At 40.8% G+C, this 16,392-nt stretch overlaps 1 long non-coding RNA gene across 2 annotated transcripts in view; it reads left to right on the top strand.

Moving 5' to 3' along the window:
* LOC108516741 (uncharacterized) overlaps positions 1-16,169 on the top strand; it is a 24,232-nt gene extending 8,063 nt beyond the window's left edge. Inside the window, exons 1-4 of one of the 2 annotated variants that reach the window (XR_001881922.1) lie at positions 10,936-11,189; positions 11,880-11,910; positions 12,996-13,095; positions 15,824-16,169. This is a non-coding gene — a long non-coding RNA (uncharacterized LOC108516741). Of the gene's footprint in view, positions 1-10,935; positions 11,190-11,879; positions 11,911-12,995; positions 13,096-15,823 lie in introns of those variants that run through there. The other variant, XR_001881921.1, reaches the window with a different exon arrangement.
* The last annotated feature ends 223 nt before the right edge of the window (positions 16,170-16,392 follow it).

Below are 16,392 nucleotides of genomic sequence, written 5' to 3' on the forward strand. Positions count from 1 at the left end.
TTTTTTTTTTTTTTTTTTTTTTTTTTTTTTTTTTTTTGAGATGGAGTCTTGCTCTGTCGCCCGGGCTGGAGTGCAGTGGCCGGATCTCAGCTCATGCTTTATTTTACAGTAAGCGAACGTTTGCTTGTGTTACTATTTAATTCCTTTAATGACTTTTTTCACTATGTTTTTTAAGTTATTTTCTTAGTGATTGGTCTAGGCCTTCTGATATATTGGTTAACTAGTCAGAGTTACTTTAGATTGTACACGAGACTTACACTAACTTAATTTCGATTAGCTATATAAATGTCACTTCTGTACAGCTCCATTCTCTTTCCCGCCCTTCTATATATATAAAGTCACTTCTGTACAGCTCCATTCTCTTTCCCGCCCTTCTATATATATAAAGTCACTTCTGTACAGCTCCATTCTCTTTCCCGCCCTTCTGTGCTATCATTGTTATACATCTTGCATCTATGCATGTTACAAACCCAAGAATACATTGTTCTCATTATGTAATTATAACACTTAATTTTATGTATTTAATTTTTCTGTTTTTATTTTAAAGTTTATGTATTTTAAAGAAGCTGAGAGAAGAAAGCAAGTATATGTTCATAGCATCTGTTATATTAATCTACCAATTTACCATTTCTAGTTCTCTTCATTTGTTCTTGTGGATTTGAATTACCCGTCCGGTGCCAATTCTTGACTCCTGTATTCCCACTCACATCTTTAGTGCTGCTGTTGGCAAATACAGAGACTCCTTGACTTGTAATGGAGTTGTGTCCCAATAAACCCATTGTAAGTTGAAAATGAATTTTATACACTTAACCTACCAGACATCATAGCTTAGTCTAGCCTGCCTGAAACATGTTCAGAACACCTACAGTAGCCTGTAGTTGGGCAAAATCATCCAACACAAAGCCTATATTATAATAAACTGTTGGATAACTTATGTAACTTGTTAAATACTATACTGAAAGTGAAAAACAGAATGGTTACATAGGTGCCATCATAAAGCTGAAATACTGTGGCCAGGCATGGTGGTTCACACCTGTAATCCCAGCACTTTGGGAGGCTGAGGTGGGTGCAGAAAAGCATTTGGTCAAGATCCAGTATATGATTTTTAAAAATTTTAGCAAATTAGGAATTGAAATAAATCTCCTTAATTCAAGAAAGGGTATTTTAAAAATGGAAACAAACACCAGGTTTAATGGTGCGACATTAAGCGCTTTCCCTGTGAGATTGGAAAACAGACAAAAATGCCTATTATCACCTTTTCTATTCAACAGTATGCTGTAGGTCTTAGCCAGTGCAACAAGGGAAGATGAAAAAAATAGAAGTACACAATTTGGAAAGGAAAATATAAAACTGTCATTATTTGCAGACAATATGATTTTTATATGTAGAATGTCTATAAGAATGTACAGATATACTGTTAGAATTAATAAGTACATTTATTAATATTGGGTCCAAGGTGAATTAAAAAATAAATTGTATTTTATATACCCCAAACCAATAAAACTAATTTACAAGTTATAATTTATAATATCATCAAAAAGGAAATATTTGGAAATACATCTAAAATGTTCAAGACATATGTAAAAATCTATTGAAAATATTGTCACTAAATTAAATTATTAATAATTAAACACAAATAAATAAACTAAATAAATTGAAGGAAATACTAGACCTACAGATTTACTGTTTATTGACGTACTTTGTTTATAGATTGTAAGACTCAATATTGTAAAACGTTAATTCTCCCCCATCTAACCTACAGAATCTAAGCAATTTGAATTAAAAGCCCAACAATTTTCATTGCAATTTACAAGCTGACTCTAAAATGTATGTGGACATGCAAAAGACCAAAAATAGCCAAACCCAAGAATGAGAGGAAATTATTTTACCTTGTAGAAAGATCTATAACGATACAGTAATTTTTAAAATTACAGTAATTGCACTAAGTGTGGGATTGGTACAAAGGGATAAATAGACCAGTGGAACATAACAGAGAGTCTGGAAACAGAGCAACACATATATGGACACTTGAACTTTATAAATGCACAGACCTGGTAGAAAAACAGTTATTTCAATAATGGGTGCTAAATTTATTGGTTATCTACTTTAAAAATAAAATAAAACTTCATTCTTACTTTACACTATACACAGAAATCAATTCTAGGTGGACTGTGCAATGTGAAAGGTAAAATGATAAAGCTTTTAGAAAATAACATAGGAGCATTTCTTCATGACCTGTGGGTAAGCAAATTTTTTTGGACAGAAAAGGCAATAACATTAAGTCAAAAGATTGACAAATTGAACAACCTAATAATAAGAATTTCTGTTCATCAGAATATCTCATTGAGGGAGTTTTTAAAGCTACAGAAAGGGAAAATATGTGGAATGCATATTACTAACCGAGAAATTGTTTCCAGAATTTACATAGAATTCCTACAAATCAAAAAGAAAAACATAAACAACACACTAGAAAAGTGGGCGCAATTTTCTATTGGACTATTCACAAAAGAAGATCTTTAAGGGGCCAAAAATGTAGAAAAAGATGTTCAACCTTATTAGTTTTCAGGGAACTTTAAATTAAAACCACAATGGGATTCAACCTACTGAAATGGCCAAATTTAAAAAGGCTGATGCTACCAAGGAATAGGAAGAGATATGAGCAAGTGTAAGTCCCAAAAATGCCTGGTGGTAACGTACATTGGTGCAACTTCTTTGTAAGACTGGCATTATCTATTAAAATTGAATCTATGTATGTACTCTGTAACCAAACAGTTTCATCCTAGCTATGGAATCCACAGCAATGCATACCCACATGTATCAAAAGACACCACAATAAAGTTCTTATAACATTAGTCAGCCAAAACTAATATAGAATGGATACATAAATTGTGAGTGTGTTCACCTGGTTATAATTCATCAGGCTGAACACTTTATGATTTTCTATGTAGTGCACATTGCTATACTTCATGTATACTTCATATGCTATACATCAATTAAGTGGGGTGTTGTGTTTTTTTAAACCTGGGTCTGGGGAACTGAGCAGAGTTTCGGCTGGAAGACACAAATCAGTGTCATTTCAGGTCAAGTGATCAAAGCCTCTACCAATTTCACTGCATGGAAACTTAAAAACTCTTTTAAGACATTTTTTTTTTAAGGAGGAAGCAAAGTCTTTCAAAGTCTGACCCCACATGCCGAAAGCTATGAAATGATGACAGATGGTGAAGTAGATCTTGGTCTATGCTCTAACATTCGGACATGATATATGATGATATTTCAATGATATTATCAATGATAACTGGGGAAATACCTCAGATGAGGTTTCTGACCCTTCTTACTCATTTCTTGAACTCTCGGTTACCTTTCATATTTGCAAATTACTGCTAAGCACATACTAGCATTAAGTACATCAACATTCCTCAGAACAAATGTTAGAGCGAATACAAAACCTGTCCTCTTACCTAGAACATATGGTTTTAACAACAACAGTGATAATTTTTCATGTACCAGAGATGAACAGTTTGGCTTGTGTCTCTTTAATGAATTCAATCTGTTCTTGGTCCCAAGCTTGTAGTATGCCTCTTTCTTTCTGAATGGCTCTCAAAACTGAAATGACAATCTGTAGATGTTTCCCTTTACCACCAAGGGTACTAACGTTTTGGAAGACATGGGAACAGATGAAAGTATTTGGTTCTGGGAATGGAAATTACAGATGGATAGAATCCTGTTACAGTGAGCTTCATTGGCATTTTCTATTGAACAATTAGCCCTTGCCTAAGTGGAAAGCTTTCCACCACGTTCTGAAGGGAGCAAGGCAAAGTGGGATTTTATTTATTCCAGAAAAAAAATTTCACATTTCCAGCCTCTTTAAGTTTCAGATAGGTGTGTTCCTTTTCCAGACAAGACACTTTTTCACATCTAAGGCTAAGGCTGTGTGTATGTGTGTGTGTGTATGTGAGTGTGAGAGACAGAGAGAGAGAATGAGAAAGTGTGTGTGTGTGTCTGTGTCTACATAATATGTATTCCTGAACCTGGGCCTGGAGTATAAATGTGAGTATAAATTAGATATTTATTAGGGATTCTTATTTACTTCATTACGTTGTTTAACAAAATATTTTAAAAGTCCAATTAATTTAATCTAATTTTTAATGTAGCAGAAGCTGCATGCCATAACATTGCATGACAAAGTGCTATAAATGATATAACTCATTTGAAGCAAGATTTTGTAAACACATGTACAATAAAAATCACCAGGTGTCTCTTATTTTGTAGATGTTGTCATTAGTCAAAAGTAAGCAACACGCAAGTAAAAATACAAAAAAAGACATGTTATAAAATAGTCCAAAATATTGATGGCACAATTCCTTTTGGTGGATGCTCTCAGACCTTTTAGAATAAAACATACTGAAATACCACCAGTTATTCTGTGTTCCTCTGTTCACAAAGATTCTGGGCTTGGCCAAGCTTTGCTCAAGAGCCTTTTCCTAGGCCCATCTGCGCACTTCCTTGTAAAATCCAGTTTTAGAAAAAGAACCCTTCTAAGCAAAGTTAGCCAGAACCTCCCACCCTCCGTATCTGATCATCCTTGATATCCGATCGGGTTCCACATCCTCCATCAGCCCCCAGATGATGTCTGATTGTCCTGGCCTGCCTTCTACAAGAGTCCTATTAGGTTGGGTTAGCCGGAATCCCCCTTACCCTGACATTTCCTCTTAGTAATTTTCTATCCACTGACCACCCCCCACCATTCCTTGTATGTAAGTTCACTTGCCCATGCTGTGTTCAGAGTTGAGGCCAATTTCTCCCCACTGTAGCAAGATTCCATTGAAGAGGTACCAAGGCGATCACAATGGTCCTGAAATAAAGCCTGCCTTACGGCACTTTAAAAGGCATCCTTGGATAATTTTTCTTTAACACTGTAACTAGTTTTACTTAGTCCTTAAAAGGCAATATACTACTACTCAGATACCCAAAGGACACACGGTTTCTTTTCTATTATTGATATAATCTTGTTCTCAAACTTCCAGTCTGTGTGTGTAAGATGCTTGTGGGAGGAGGAGAAATGGCTTGCCAACTAAAGCTATCTCTTCTGGTTTGAATACTCTAGTCCAGGTAAATGTTCAGGTGTTCCAAGGTTTTCCCCTTTCCCTTCTCCTCCCTAAGATAGTGTTTGGATATAGATGCTTAGTGAGGGCTGTCTTAGGGTGGTGAGGAGATGGGGGCCTCAGGTCCCCAAGCCCAGCTCCTTGTACTGCCTTCTGGATGACTGCTGGCCTCATTGTTGATGTCTCTAGTTACCTGCTCCCTGTGCACAGATGGCATTCACTGGTGACATTTGTGGCTCGTGAATTTGTGGTCTATTATTTTGGCTGACAAGGGCCAATAGACACCCTTCCCTTTCAGTCCTATCAGCTCTGGCTGGCATTACTGGCTGCTATGGCTCTTAACTGTGTCCTCCAGAAGGGAGGAAAATAATTTTCTCTCTACCTTTTATAGTTCTGAACTATAGTCCTCAGTTCATAGTTCCTGTAACAAAAGATAGATTAACAAGATAAAAATGAACATAGGTTTATTAACATGTGTACCTCATGTATACAGGGGAAGAAAAAGAGAAATAAGTGAATCTCTAGACCAGTTCTCCAAGGAGTCTAAACTTCAGACTTAGATGCTGCTCCTTGTCTGAAACAAGGAGATGGCCAAGAAAAGCTCCTTAAACAAAGGCAAGGCTGGTTACGCAGATTTCAGGTGATGCCTTCACCACTGCTCAAGAGTCTCTGGAGATTTAACCATTCTTTCCTTCCTGGTGCAGAGAGAGAGCATCCCACCAAATGGAGAGAGGTCCTTTATAGATGTAAATTACTTTTACAGAAGGACAACTTTTCAGAGCTGAATTTATGTCTGCAGTTTCTCAAAATAACCAGCTCAAAATAATCAATGTGCCAAAGAGGTGTACTTCGGGGTGGCATATTCTGGTCTCCTCTAGTCATATTTTGGGGTAGGGGGTCCTGAGCATCATCATTCCATCTGCTCTTGCTTTCTTCTTTTTCTTGCTCTCTTCCTTCCCCATCACCCCTCCTTCCCTTCTTTTTCGTCATCTGCTCATACTTATTGGATATGCAGTATAAGCACACACTCTACTAGACACGGGGAATCCGTAAATAACCTTGAGGACTGAATTCTGACCTCTTTTCTCCTGTCCAAATTCCTATCTAAGAGGCCTGGGGAGTTAAGCCCCATAAACCATAAAATCTCATTCAACAGATTTTTTTTCTTAAAAGAACTTTTTTTTATGGAAAATCTGTATTTCAAATTCATATTTAGTATTAAATACAGAAATCTATCTTTCTAAATGAGGTCGGTTAGGTTCCAAATTATCCTAAAACCCAGCACCCAACTGTTGTGTTGAAAACTCCAGGCTTGGACAGGTGTGGTGGCTTACAACTGTAATCTCAGCATTTTTGGAGGCCAAGGTAAGTGGATCACTTGAGGCCAGGAATCTGAGACCAACCTGGCCAACATGGCCAAACTCCATCTCTACTAAAAATACAAAAAACAGCCAGGTGTGGGGGTGCATGCCTGTAGTCCCAGCTAAATGGATTTTAAAAAGCTAACCTGGTATAATGTGGCTTACTTTCCAACCTAATTCTGGTATAGCATCACATGACAGGAGCAGACCTCCTTATCTTAACTTAGGCATTCCTTTCTACTGACTTCAAGTCAAAGCTTAAATCTCTCAACCAATTGTCAACAAAAGAATTCCTAAAACCAACCTATAGCTTGTAAGCCCCACTTCGAGATGTCTCCCCTTTTGGACTGAACCAATGTATACCTTCTGTGTATTGATTTATGATTTTTGTCTGCAATTCCTGTCTCCCAGAAATGTATAAAAGCAAACTGTAATGTGACCATCTCGGGCACACTTTCTCAGGAACTCTTGGGATTGTGTAGCCCTGGGCCATGATCACTCCTAATGGCTCAGAATAAACCTCTGAAAATATCTTGATAAAATTTGGTTTTTCCATCAGCCAACACTGCCTGCTCCTTGGAGCTTACATTTTAATGATGGGAATCAGATAATGAGCAATAAGCAGAAGTAAGCAGATAGTATTTTAGAAGACGATGAGTGCTATGAAAAAGAAAACAAATTAAAGCAGAGTAAGTGATACCAGGGGTACCAAGATGCGGGGACGGGGCAGGAATAGTGTTCCATGAAGTAATTGGGACAGGCAAGAGCAGCCAGGTTTTGTGGGACCCAAAGCTTATACAATTTGAAGGGCCCTCCTCCTTAAAAAACACAAAATTGGAATACAAAATTCGTCCCTAAAGTTAATATTTGACAATAGGTGAAAGATTTATACCAGTTGAAAGGAAATCAGAGTTTTGAATATTTATCTAGAATAAGAAAAGATTGCAAGCAATTACTGTAACAATGGCGCTACAGGTCCCTATGTTCTGATTAGGCAATTTCCCAGGAATGCTGACATAGAAATGCTTTCTAATCATCAACTGGCCTCACCTCTCCACGTTGTACAACTACCTGCAACTTCTAGCACACACAGGGCCTGTGGGAGTGATGTACCTCCAAACTGAAGCTTTACTAGCTTCCCAGATCAACGTACCTTTGCAGCTGTGTCTCACTGAGAAGGGGTATTTGCGCGGGAGAGAGAGAGTTAGCCAAACATACAGATACCAGGAAGAAAAGTGTCGCAGAACGAGGAAACACATTCCGTCCATAGCCTCCATGTGTGCCACAGGGGCTGCTCCATTCATGGGCACTTCAGCAAGTGTTGGGGCGGCAAGGGGAGAGGCTGGCTAGCATCAGTTGGCTGTGCCGTACTCTCTGCCTCCTTGCTGAATGCCTGCTCTGCCATGCAATGCAAAGATCTTCACGTTTTGTGCTCTCTTCCCCAGGTCTATTCATATGTACGTCTCTTTCCTAGACTTCCTGGTTCTCACTTTTCAAACTTACTCCTTCCATGTCCTCAACAAACCAGCAAAAACCATTCTGAGAATCCACGACCCAAAAGCTTATGCCTGAGTCCATGTGTACACTTACCTTGAACCGTGTTCCTCTCGATACAAAGGTATCATTAGGTGCCATGTCCAGTGCTTGGCCCAGTGGGAGGACTTTTTCCTTATCACCATCTTTCAGGGCCACCTTCAGGTAGATCTGTCAAGCAGCAGTAGCCTATTTTTAGCTGAGATCAACATACTCCACTGACTCATCTTTGAGCCAGGCCATTTTTTCTCTCTGTCCTCTGGCCATCAGTGTAAGCTGAGGATGGTGCACATATTCTTTTCTTAGGTTCTCATTAAAAAATGCCACAAACTGGGTGGCTTAAAACAATAGAAATTTATTATCTCCCAGGTCTAGAGGCTGAAAGTCTGAAATTAAGGTGTCAACAGGGCCAAAGTCCCCCCCAAAGGCTCTAGAAGAGAATGCTGTGCTTCCTCTGATTTCTGGTGACTTCCTGTGTCTTGTGGCAGCGTAACTCCCATTTCTGCCTCCAGGCCTTCCTCTTCTTCTTTTTTTTTTTTTGGGGTCTTGCTCTGTCACCCATACTGGAGTGCAGTGGCACAATCTCAGCCCACTGCAACCTCTGCCTTCCGGATTCAAGCAGCCTCCCGAGTAGCTGGGATTACGGGCACGTGCCACTACGCCCGGCTAATGTTTGTGCTTTTAGTAGAGATGGGGTTTTGCTATGTTGGCCAGGCTGGTCTCGAATTCCTGGCCTCAAGTGATCCGCCTACCTTGGCTCCCAAAGTGCTGGGATTACAGGTGTGAGCCACTGTGCCCAGCCCCCACATGGCCTTATAAGAACACCATTCATTGGATTTAGGGCCACCCTAATCTAGTATGACCCGCTCTTAACTAATTATATCTGCAAAGACCCTATTTCCAAGTAAAGACACAGTCGGAGGTTGATGTAGACATGAATTTGGGGGGCTGCTGTTCAGTGTAGTGCAGGAGGGTTAGGTAGCATTGGGCCTGGGTGGCTGGCTGCATTTGACAGCTCACTTGTGGCCTCTGTACTGGCTCAAGCCTGATCTCAAACACACAGCTCCCATCATACAATGGAATCCTGCTGGAATCACCAACCATGTGTCTGGTGGTTTGCCAGCTCCTAGGAGGCGGTTCTGGTGTCAGCATCACTTGATGTCCCACGTGAGACACTCAGTTTTCACCAGGTTCAGGGTCCCCTAGCATGAAAGGTGTGCTTTTCAAATGGTGTATACTTTCATCTGGCAGATGACACGGCCTTGCTCCAGGATTCTAGGGTTCTGTGCTACATCGCTTCTGCAGGGAGTTTCCAGAGACTTCATGCGACATCTTTATCTGCTGTAGATACTTCCAGAACCAAGGGATCTTCCAGGACATGAGGCCCAAGCAGCAGGCCTGTTTGCTCCCCAGACGGAATCTGCTTCAGAGCCCTCTCTTGTTCTGGCCCCCAGCCAAAACCAGCAGCACTCAGCCAGCCAAGAAGTTGCTCATAGAGATGATCCCAAGCACGGAGTATGCTGCTTCCCAAACCAAAGAGGATTACTAAGTATTGCACTTCTTTCTGCACGGGCCGAGATATAAGGCAAGAGAACTTGTTTTTTACCTTGGAGAGGATATTCCAACATGCCCCAGACAACTGGACTCCTAATAATTGCAGGATTGTGTGAGGCACCTGAAGCTTTCTAGTCTCTCTCTCGTCCCCTGGAGCACGTATGTCCTACCAGGGCGTCTAAGATATTTATCACTTCCAGCTTATCAGGTCTGAGGAACACAATGACATCAATAAAGTAGACGAGTGGGCTGTTCTATGTAACAGCAGAACTCTTCTCACTGTATTTTCAGAACTAACATAGCCCTGAGACAAGGTCATAAATGTGCACTGTTGTCCATCTCAAGTGATTGCAGTCAGCTTCTGATCCTACTTCCTGATGGGTGTAAGAAAAGAACACATTTGCAAAGACTGTGATGGTCTGTTCTAGAGAAGGCCCGTCTGAATTAACAACTTCCTTTGGGGCTATCACCTAATTACGTTTGTAGAAGTCTACTGTCATCTGTCATGAGTCATCCGGTTTTTACAGGGGCTAGACTGGTAATAAAATGGGGATGTAGGTTGGGCGTGGTGGCTCATGCCTGTAATCCCAACACTTTGGGAGGCCGAGGTGGGCAGGTCACTTGAGCCCAGGAGTTCAAGACCATCCTGGGCACCATGACAAAACCCTGTCTCTACCAAGAAAACAATACAAACATTAGCTGGGCATGCAGGTGCTCACCTGTGGTCCCAGCTACTCAGGAGGCAGAGGTGGGAGGTAATTTATACAGAAAAGAGGTTTAATTGGCTTGCAGCTCTGCAGGCTTTATAGGAAGCATGGTGTTGGCATCTGCTTGGCCTCTAGGGAAGCCTTGAGAAGTTTACAATCATGACAGAGGGTAAAGAAGGAGTGGGCACATCACATGGTGAAAGCAGGAACACTAGAGGGAGAGAGTGGCAGGGGAGGTGCCACACACTTTTAAATGACCTAAGCTCACTACCATGAAGACAGCACCATGAAGGATCTGCCCCCCATGATCCAGACACCTCCTACCAGGCCTCACCTCCAGCATTCGGGATTATAATCCAACTTGAGATTGGGGTGGGGAGAAATATCCAAACTATACCATAGGCTTATTCATATCATATGTCTATTCTTTTGCGAATTTTGGCATATTGTGTTAATATGGAGAGGAGACAGGGAAATAATTACCGGGTAGAAGAGGGCAGTTCCCCAGCAAAGGCCCCAGCCCCAAGCCTGGAAACCTATGGCCCTAAATGGGAACAGGCATCCCTTCTGTTGTACCCAAAATTTGCCTTTTGGCCCACCATGCCCCCTATCCTGTACCCACATAAACCCCAAACTCAGGTTCCACTAGCAGATGAGCAGACAAACAGAAGAGCGGAGGAGCAGAAGAGTGGCACAGCAGCGGAGGGAAGGAGCGTCTGAACGCTGAGAGGAAGTTAGCTGGGGATGGTCGGAGAGATCGACCGTGGGACAGCGGAACTCCAGGGGAAAATCGCCTTCCCGCTCCATCCTCTTTCCAGCTACCCATCCACCCTGCTGAGTGCCACCTCCATCACCCAATAAAATCCCCACATTCACCATCCTTCAAGTCCATGTGTGACCTGATTATTCCTGGACGCTGGACAAGAACACAGGTACCAAGAGGGCACTGAGCTGGTTCATACTTAAGCTGTCTGCAAATGGTAGAGCCAAAAGAGCACTGTATTGTGCTCACTGGGCATGAGAATTGAAGACACTCACCCCTGGATGCCACTGTGGGGCCAGAGCCCAAAAGCGTTTGCCCCAGTTCCTGCACCTGTCCGTCTGTGTGCTCCCCCTCCCATAAGGGGTTTGAGTGCACATGTGGCCGAACAACCAAGCCACAACCCTGCCACATGTCCTGTGAGGGAGGTCAGGGAACTCTCCCACTTCAGTATCTTTCAAGGAAATGGTCCATTTAATCTAAGTTATCAACTTTGTGAGCATAGAGTTGTTCATAGTATTTCTTTATTACCCTTTGAGTGTCCATGGATCTCTAGTGATGTCCCGGGACTCTTTTATTTTCAATATTAGTAATTTGTGGCCTCTCTCATTTTTGCTTAGCCTGTTTAGAAGCTTATCAATTTTATTAATCTTTTCAAAGAACAAGTTTGAGTTTGATTTTCTATATTGATTTTGTGTTTCCAATTTCATTGATTTCTGCTCTAATTGTTATCACTTTATTATGCTTACTGTTGATTAAATTTGCTCTTCTCTTTCTTATTTCCTAAGGTCAAAGTTTAGATCTGATTTTAGATGTTTCTTTTTATCATTGTATGCATTCAATGCTATACATTTTCCTCTAGGTCCTACTTTGGCTGTATTCCACAAATTTTGGTAAGTTGTGTTTTCATTTTCATTTAGTTCAAAATATTTTAAAATTTCTCTTGAGATTTCTTTTTTGATCCATGTGTTATTTAAAAGTGTGTTGCTAATTCTCTGAGTATTGAAATTTTTCCAGCTATGTTTCTTTCTTTTTTTTTTTTTCTTTTTGAGACAGGGTCTCACTCTGTCGTCCATGCTGAAGTACAATGACACAGTCACAGCTCATTGCAGCCTTAACCTCCCAGGCTTAAGCGATCCTCCCACCTCAGGCTCCTGCATAGCAGCTGGGACTATAGGAGACTGCCACCACACCCAATTAATTTTTTTTTTTTTTTTTTTTTTTAGAGATGGGGGTCTCACCGTGTTGCCCAAGTTGGTCTCTAAATTCCTAGTCTCAAGTGATCCTCCCACCTCAGTCTCCCAAAGTGCTGGGATTACACCCATGAGCTACGACATCTGGCCCCCAGCTATGTTTCTGCTATTGATTTCTTTCTCATTTTTTTGAGATGGAGTCTCGCTCTGTCACCAGGCTGGAGTGCAGTGGCATGATCTCAGCTCACTGCAACCTCTGCCTCTAGGGTTCAAGTGATTCTCCTGCCTCAGCTTCCTGAGTAGCTGAGACTACAATTGTATGCCATCCTACCCGGCTAATTTTTGTATTTTTAGTAGAGACAGGGTTTTGCCATGTTGGCCAGCCTGGTCTTGAACTCCTGACCTCAAGTGATCTGCCCACCTCAGCCTCCCAAAGTGCTGGGATTACAGGCATGAGCTACTGCACCCAGCAGCTATTGATTTCTGATTTAATTCCATTGTGATCTGAGAGCAGACATATGATTTCTATTCTTTTAAATGTGTTAAGGTATGTTTAATGGCCCAGAATGTAGTGTATCTTGTCAAATTGTCTATATGAGCTTCAGAAGACTGTATATTCTGCTGTTGTTGAATGAAGTAGTCTATAGACCTCAGTTATATCAAGTTGATGATATTGAGTTCAACTATGTCTTTACTGATTTCTGCCTATTGTATCTGTTCATTTCTAATAGAGGAATGTTGAAGTCCCCCACCATAATAGTGGATTTATCTGTTTCTCCTTGCAGGCCCATCATTTACTGGACAGCTCTGAGTCTCCAACGATTTATCAATTGTAGCTCAGGTTTTCCTACCCCATTGCTGATTCCTGTGGAGGTTTCTGCTCAGGTGAGTTATGACTCTGTACCTGCTTGTTTGCCTCTCCAATTTTGGAGGCAGTGGTTTGCCTTGTGACCTCACTTTTCTTACAGATCTAAGAAGAGTTGCTGATTTTTCATTTTTTTCAGTTTTTTACTTGTTAGGATGAAATGGCACTTCCAAGCTTTTTACATGCCAGAATGGAAGGTGGAAGTCTGACTGCTATTTCTTATCTAATATTCTTTACTTATTTTATTTTTATTTTATGTATATTTTTTGAGACGGAGTCTTGCTCTGTCACCCGGCCTGTAGTGCAGTGGTGTGATCTTGGCTCACTGCAACCTCCACCTCCTGGGTTTAAGCAATTCTCCCTGCCTCCACCTCCTGAGTAGCTGGGATTACAGGCCCCCACCACCACACCCAGCTAACTTTTTGTATTTTTTAGTAGAGACGGAGTTTCACCATGTTGGCCAGGCTGTTCTCGAACACCTGACCTCAGATGATCCGCCCAGCTCGGCCTCCCAAAGTGCTGGGAATACAGGTGTGACCACCATGCTCTGCCCATTACTTATTTAGCGGTTACAAAACTAGAAAGATTTTCCTATTTGTTGTTTTAACATACAATACATATAGTTTATATATAAGAAACATAAGATTTCTAAGGACTTTGACAAGTTTGAATGTAATCCTTGCTTCACAATTCCATTTTTTCCTGTAAAATTTTAAGTAATTCAACTGTGTGTCTCCTACTGTGGGAATTTTCAGGATCTCAAGCCTCATGTTCAAACAGATAACCCTGTAGCTTCTACATTCTATATGTGGGCTTGTATGTCAGTGGCAATCATAGTGCAGTTTGAGTCCCTTAATGGATATTCCTGTTTTTTGCCCCAACCAACTTAGCTCAGTTTCCACACATTCTTTTCTTCCCACTTTTAATATTTTAGGTTCTTCTTTTACATAATCTCTCATAACTATGGCTTTCTATTTCCCACTGTCATCACCCTGGTTGATATTTAGATTCTTGCAAAAGCCTCCTACCTGGCATGTCTAACTTGACTATCTACTCTTTCCAAGTTAACCTCTATATTGCTCTTAAACTGTTTTTTCTAAAATTCCCCTTTCACAATGTCCTTGCCCTGACCAAAATTCTCAGTGATGTGCAATCATCTCTAGTAGCAGTCTCCAAAATGTACTTGATTGTGTATATGTCAATAAAAATATTTTGAGCATGTGCCCTAATCTATATGTTTTTAAATAAATTATATATATACATATATAATATACTCCTGTCTATCCATATATTTAATATTAGTTAAGCTTAACTTTAAAAATAAAGCTAATTATAAGTGAGAGTTATAATATTTTTTTCTTCATCCCAAAACATCACTTAGTGCAATTTTTGGGTCATGGTATATAGGCAGAATTTTTTAAAGTTTATTTATTTATTAAACTTTACTTTAAGTTCTGGGATACATGTGCAGAACGTGCAGGTTTGTTACATAGGTATACATGTGCCATGGTGGTTTGCTGCACCATCAATCCGTCATTTAGGTGTTAAGCCCCGCGTGCATTAGGCATTTGTCTCAGTGCTCTCCCTCCCCATGCTGCCCACCCCGCAAAGGCCCTGATGTGTGACGTTCCCCTCCCTGTGTCCATGTCTTCTCATTGTTCAGCTCCCACTTATAAGTGAGAACATGTGGTGTTTGGTTTTCTGTTCCTGTGTTAGTTTTCTGAGAATGATGGCTTCCAGCTTCATCCATGTCCCTGTAAAGGACATGAACTCATTGTTTTTATGACTGCAGAATACTTTTTTTTTTTTTTGACAGAGTCTCTCTCTGTCGCTAGGCTGGAGTGCAGTGGCATGATCTCAGCTCACTGCAACCTCCGGCACCGAGGTTCAAGCGATTCTCCTGCCTCAGCCTCCCAAGTAGCTGAAACTACAGGCGCACACCACCACACCCAGCTAATTTTTGTATTTTTAGTAGAGACGGGGTTTCACAATGTTGGCCAGGATGGTCTCAATCTCTTGACCTTGTGATCCGCCCGCCTCGGCCTCCCAAAGTGCTGGGATTACAGGCATGAGCCACCTCAACTGGCCAGATCACTTTTTAAAAAATCACTGATGTGGGTCAGTGGAGTGCTGTCCCACTGTTCGTGGTGCTTAACAGTCATCGCACACTCTACCTGTTACCACACACTCTACCTGTCACTGCACTCTCTACCTGTCACCGCACACTCTACCTGTCACCTCACACTCTACCTGTCACCGCACACTCTGTCACCGCACTCTCTACCTGTCACCTCACACTCTACCTGTCACCGCACACTCTACCTGTCACCACACTCTCTACCTGTCACCGCACACTCTACCTGTCACCGCAGTCTCTGCCTGTCACCACACTCTCTACCTGTCACTGCACACTCTACCTCATCATTGTGTCTCCTGGCCTTTGGACATCGGAGACACCTGTGTAACTTTTTCCCCTCACTGGGGAAACCAAGGGAAACCTATAGACAGTAATCTCTATAGGATTCTATTTTCCAGGATGGAATACCAAAGGAGGCAAGATTCTTTATGCTGCATGCTGAAGGAATAAAGTGTCTTTCCCATGGAGAGAAGCAGACCGATAATGAAAAGAAATGAAGGGTTTAAATAAGTCTTCATATGAGCTGAATAATCCAATTTTGCTGTTGAAAAAACACAGACCAAAAAATGTTAAAAGAAGACTCTAATCCTCATATTTTCCTAACTTTATAGCTTCATAACCAAGAATGATTGAAAACAGAAGAAGGAATTGCTGTCAAAGATTGTGCAGTACAATGAAGTTGTACAGTGATGTTCAGGACTATAAATGTTAGCAGGTACATGAATACTTCTGTGACTGTTCGCTATTAGACACAAGACTGTAAATTTCTGCCTTGAGGATGATTCTGATGGTCTATGAAATGTCAACTGATGTTGTCACAAATCAGTGGTTCATATGAATCTCATAAAGATTATAGAACCTGCAGCACTTGTTACATAAATGATAAAAGAGTATTTCCTTTTTAAGTCTCCAGCTAGCTACATTTCAACTGAATGCAAATTAGAAGGCCTAAGTGATACCTGCAGAGTTGAAAATAGGTTTCTCGTCTAAATAAAATACATTGAGAACTTAGAAAACAGAATAAAAAAAAAGAAAATAGAATAATGTCTGTCATTGGTGGTTCTAACATAATGCCATGAGAGAATTTACAACTAGTATAGCAACTTTGTGTAGACAATTTAAAAGATTTTTTTTGCTTTTAACTTCTCACTTTTAATTTTTTAATTGGCCAGAAAAAGTT

This window comes from Rhinopithecus bieti, unplaced genomic scaffold (assembly GCF_001698545.2).
Source record: "Rhinopithecus bieti isolate Rb0 unplaced genomic scaffold, ASM169854v2 scaffold_38004, whole genome shotgun sequence".
In the NCBI taxonomy this organism is placed as follows: Eukaryota; Metazoa; Chordata; class Mammalia; order Primates; family Cercopithecidae; genus Rhinopithecus; species Rhinopithecus bieti.